This window comes from Rhinoraja longicauda, chromosome 3 (assembly GCF_053455715.1).
Source record: "Rhinoraja longicauda isolate Sanriku21f chromosome 3, sRhiLon1.1, whole genome shotgun sequence".
Lineage (NCBI taxonomy): Eukaryota > Metazoa > Chordata > Chondrichthyes > Rajiformes > Arhynchobatidae > Rhinoraja > Rhinoraja longicauda.
Window position 1 is genome coordinate 99,316,338 of NC_135955.1, and position 6,000 is coordinate 99,322,337.

The following is a 6,000-nucleotide window of genomic DNA, read 5'->3' on the forward strand; positions in this document are numbered from 1 at the left end:
AGGGAGTGATGGAGGGGAATGGAGGGAAGGAGTGATGAAGGGAGTGAGTTATGAGGGGAGTGAGTTATGGATGGAGGGAGGAAGTGGTAGAGAGGGAGTGAGTTATGGATGGAGGGAGAGAGTGATGGAGAAAGATAGTGATGGAGGGGAATGGAGCGAGTGAGTTATGGATGGAGGGAGGAAGTGATGGAGAGGGAGTGATGGAGGGAATGTTATCGATGGAGGGAGAGAGTGATGGAGAAAGGGAGTGATGAAGGGAGTGAGTTATGGATGGAGGGAGAGAGTGATGGTGAAAGGGAGTGATGAAGGGAGTGAGTTATGGATGGAGGGAGAGAGTGATGGAGAAAGGGAGTGATGGAGGGGAATGGAGCGAGTGAGTTATGGATGGAGGGAGGAAGTGATGGAGAGGGAGTGATGGAGGGAATGTTATCGATGGAGGGAGAGAGTGATGGAGAAAGGGAGTGCTGGAGGGGAATTAAGGGAGTGAGTGATGAAGGGAGTGAGTTATGGATGGAGGGAGAGAGTGATGGTGAAAGGGAGTGATGAAGGGAGTGAGTTATGGATGGAGGGAGGGAGTGATGGAGAGGGAGTGATGGAGGGAGGGAGTTATGGATGGAGGGAGAGAGTGATGGTGAAAGGGAGTGATGGAGGGAGTGAGTTATGGATGGAGGGAGGGAGTGATGGAGGAAGAAAGGGGAGGGAGTTATTGATGGAGGAAGGGAGGGGGATGGAGGGAGGGAGTTATGAATGGAGGGAGTGAGTGAGTGATGGAGCGTGTGGGTTATGGATGGAGAGAAGGAGTGATGGAGAGAGGAAGTGATAGAGGGAGTGAGTGAGTGATGGAGGGTGTGAGTTATGGATGGAGGGAAGGAGTGATGGAGAGGGAGTGATGGAGGGAGTGTTATGGATGGAGGGAGGCGGTGGAGAGAGGGAGTGATGGAGAGAGTGAGTTATGGATGGGAGGGAGGGAGTGATGGAAAGAGGGAGTGATGGAGGGAGTGAGTTATGAATGGAGGGAATGAACGATGGAGAGAGGGAGTGATGGAGGGAGGGAGTTATGGATGGAAGGAGGAAGTGATGGAGTGAGTGAGTTATGATTGGAGGGATGGGGTGATTGATGGAGGGAGAGAGGAGGGAGGGAAGATGAGGAGGTGGGAGGGTGGGGAGAAGAGGCGAAGGAAGGGAAGGGAGATGATGAGGATGTGGGAGGGAGGAGGGGGAGTGATGGTGGGAAGGAGGAGGGATGGAAGAGGGGAAGGGTGGGAGGGGAGGGGGTGATGGAGCGAAGGAAGAGGGTGAGGGATAGATAGGGAGGGAGGAAAGAAGAGGGGGATGAGGGAAGGGATGGAAGGAGGGTGGGAGGGAAGAGCGGAAGGGTGGGAGGGAAGATGGGAAGGGTGGGAGGGAAGATGGGAAGGGTGGAAGGGGAATGGTGGGAGGGAAAAGGGGAAGGGTGGGAGGGAAGAGGGGGAGCGATGGAGGAGGCGGCTTGACCAAAGCTTAGGTTTGTTCAAGAGAAGTGAATGCCAATCCAATCAGAGAAGGCAGGGATGTGTAAATACACACAAAAAACAAATTATTCAACTTGTGAGTATTTTTTGAGAGAGCTTCACTCAGCACGCTCTCTGCCAGACACTTCAATGGTCTGAAGAAGGGTCTCGACCCAAATGTCACCCATTCCTTCTCAGATGTGCCTGTCCCGCTGAGTTACTCCAGCACTTTGTGTCTAACTTCAATGGTTGTCATTGAATTGAATTGAATAAATTGTATTAGCCAAATATGTATACATACAAGGAATTTGCCTTGGTGCTTTGCTCGCAAGTAACAAACAACACGATATACAGTAAACAATTAAAAATAAAACATTATAATTTAAACATGTGAAGAATGAAATAAAATACCAGAGCAAAAGGGGGCTACAGACTTTTGGCTGTTGAGTAGAGCTACTGCTCGTGTTTTTATGTCTGGCTGTTGTTGCTTTGACAGTCCGGAGTCGCCTTCCAGAGGGAAGTGCTTCAAAGAATTTGTGGCCAGGGTGAGAGGGGTCTGATATGATCTTACCCGCTCACTTCCTCGTCCTTGCAGTGTACAGTTCGTCGATGGGGGGAAGGTTGCAGCCAGCAACCTTCGACGCTGTAAGGCAGCAACTCTACCGCTGCGCCACCGTGCCACAAGTTACTCCAGCACTTTGTCTATCTTTGGTATAAACCAGCATCTGCAATTTCTTCTTACACAAATGAAAGCTGAATGCAAGTGTGGGAGTGTGTGATTGGCAGATCGGTGGAATGATTTAGATTTTTATTTTTTAGATTTAGAGATACAGCGCGGAAACAGGCCCTTTGGCCCACCGAGACCGCGCCGCCTAGCGATCCCCGCACACTAACACTATCCTACACACACTAGGGACAATTTTTACATTTTACCCAGTCAATGAACCTACATACCTGTACGTCTTTGGAGTGTGGGAGGAAACCGAAGGTCTCGGAGAAAACCCACGCAGGTCACGGGGAGAACGTACAAACTCCGTACAGACGGCGCCCGTAGTCAGGATCGAACCTGAGTCTCCGGCGCTGCATTCGCTGTAAGGCAGCAACTCTACTGCTGCGCAACCCATTGGAGGAAACCCATGCAGCCACAGAGAGAACTTTTCTCTATCTGCTGTATTTGAGGTTGGTTTGATTGTATTTATTTGTTTTGGATTGCATGCAAACCAATGTTTTTTACTGCACCTTTTTATTACATTCACATGTAATAAAACTAAACTTACCTACACCTTTCAAGCTTGCATTGGAGCTGTGTCTGCTGTGAGAAGGAGAAAGCATTTGCTGTTAAAAAGTTTGATCATAGCCTATGTACTTTTAAAATGAACAAGGCAAGAGTCTTCCCCACCCCTCCACAATCAGTCTGAAAAAGGGTCACAACCTGAAAAGTCACCCATCCATGTTCTCTAGAGATGTTGCTTGATGTTGAGTTACTCCAGCACATTGTGCCCTGTTGTGTATTAACCAGCATCTTCAGTTCCTTGTTTCTACAATAGACAATAGGTGCAGGAGTAGGCCATTCGGCCCTTCGAGCCAGCACCACCATTCAATGTGATCCTGGCTGATCATTCTCAATCAGTACCCCGTTCCTGCCTTCTCCCTATACCCCCTGACTCCGCTATCCTTAAGAGCTCTATCCAGCTCTTTCTTGAATACATTCAGAGAATTGGCCTCCACTGCCTTCTGAGGCAGAGAATTCCACAGATTTACAACTCTCCGACTGAAAAAGATTTTCCTCATCTCCGTTCTAAATGGCCTACCCCTTATTCTTAAACTGTGGCCCCTGGTTCTGGACTCCCCCAACATTGGGAATATGTTTCCTGCCTCTAACGTGTCCAACCCCTTAATAATCTTATATGTTTTGATAAGATCCCCTCTCATACTTCTAAACTCCAGTGTATACAAGTCTACGAGGCAAGAGAAGTGGATGCTGATCCAAATCCGGGTTGTGAAAGCAAAAAAATGAAAAGCCCGGAAATTATTCATTATTTAATTTATGAGAGTTTTATTTTTAAGAGAGTTCATTGCAGCCTCCTGGTTGGCAGAGCTTTACTTTGAAGAGATTTTGTTTCCTGGGGTTGAAGATATTTTTATCCTCATCATCTGACCATAATGGGCCAGTCAGAAAATTAGTACCCAGGCGTGGGAGGTTTAAATCTCAAGAGTACTTGGGCGTGGGTTGTTTAAATCTCAAGAATCAAGAGTGTTTAATTGTCAAATGCACCAGATCTGAGCTGAAACACTGCAATTCTTACATGGTACAGTTGTATAGGCATACCAGACGCAATAACATTAAATACACTGAGACACAAGAGACTGCAACTGCTGGAATCTTGAGCTACAAAGTGCTGGAGGACCTCAGCATGTTAGGCAGTATCTACGGAAGGAAAGGGCGGCACAGTGGCGCAGCTGGTAAAGTTGCTGCCTCACAGCGCCGGAGGCCTGGGTTTGATGCTGACCTCAGGTTCTGTGTGTGGAGTTTGAATGTTCTCCCCGTAACCATGTGGATTTCCTCCAAGCGTTCCGGTTTCCACCCACATCCCAAAGACGTGTGGATTTGTAGATTAATTGGCCTGTGTAAATTGCCCCAAGTGTGGGGAGTGGATGTGAAAGTGGAATCACAGAACTAGTGTGAAGGTGATCGCTGGTCAGTGTAGACACAGCCTGTTTCCATGCTGTATCTCCAAAACGAAAAGTCTAATAAATTGATAGGCAATGGAAGCAGATCAAATCTAAATTCTAAGTTCCAGTCTTCTGTTGATTTTCACAAAATTATTTTTGAACACCCTTGTTAAGCATTAGCAATTCCTAAAAAAACATTGACTTCAAACACTTGCTAAAAATGGTTATTTTTCTGATTAGTTGTTCCATTTTCCATCCAAAGACATGCACAATTTGTTCACTTGCTGGATCCTAAATATATACATCTCAGAATATGAAGGGCTCAAACATATAACAAGTTGTAGTCATGGAGTGAGTAGCCAGACGTACAGCAACCAAATAGGCTTAGACATTAGGTGCCATCACAGTCATAAGGTCATAAGTGATAGGAGAGGAATCAGGCCATTCGGCACATTAAGTCTACTCGGCCATTCAATAATGGCTGATCTATCTCTCCCTCATAACCCCATTCTCCTGCCTTCTCCCCATAACATCTGACACCTGTACTAATCAAGAATCTATCTGTCACTGCCTTAAAAATATCCACTGACTTGGCAAAGAATTCCACAGATTCACAACCCTCTGACTAAAGAAATTTCTCCTCATCAACTTCCTAAAAGAACGACCTTTAATTCTGAAGCTATGACCTCTAGTCCTAGACTCTACCACTAGTGGATACATCCTCTCCACATCCACTCTATTCAAGCTTTTCACTATTCTGTATGTTTCAATGAGTTCCCTCCTCATTTTTCTAAACTCCAGTGTCGACAAACGGTCATCACCGGTTAAACTACTCATTTCTTATAAACCTCCTTTGGACCCTCTCCAGAGCCAGCACATCCTTCCTCAGATATGGTGCCCAAAATTGCTCACAATATTCCAACTGTGGCCTTACCTGCGCTTTATAGGGTCTCAGCATTACATCCCTGTTTTTGTATACAAGCCCTCTTGAAATAAATGCTGGCATTGCGTTTGCTTTCTTTACTACCGATTCAACTTGCAGATGAACTTTCTGAGAATCCTGCACCAGCAATCCTAAGTCCCTTTGCATCTCCGAGTTCTAGATTCTCCATTTAGAAAATAGTCTACGCCTTTATTCCTACTACCAAAATGCATGACAGCGCACTTTGCTATACTATATTCCATTTGCAACTTCTCTGCCCATTCTCCCAACCTGTCCAAGTCCTTCTGCAGAGTCCTTGCTTTCTCTACACTACCTGTCCTTCCACCTATTTTCGTATCATTCGCAAACCTGGCCACAAAGCCTTCAATCCCCTCATCCAAATCATTAATATACAACCAAGAGTAGCACCAACCCCTGCGGAACTCCACTAGTTACTGGCAGCCAACCAGAAAATACCTCCTTTATTGCCACTCTTTGTCTTCTGCCATCCAGCCAATCTGCTATCCATGCTAGTATCTGCTCTTTGATACCATGGACTCTCATTTTCTTTAGCAGCCTCATGTGTGGCACCTTATCAAAGGCTCTCTGAAAATCTACATAAACAACATTTACTGACTGCTTTGTCCTGTTATTTACTTCTTCAAAGAATTCCAGCAAATTTTTCAACCAAGATCTCCAATTCACAAAGCAATGCTTTGGCTTATTTTATCGTGAACTTCTAAGTACTCCGTAACCTCATCCTTTATAATGGACTCTTAAATCTTACCAACCACCAAAGTCAGACTAACCGGCCTATAGTTCCCACTATTCTGCTTTGCTCCCTTCTTGTAAAATATAAAACCTCACATGCTACAATTATATGCAAATTAAAGTATCATTACCAATCCTGAACAC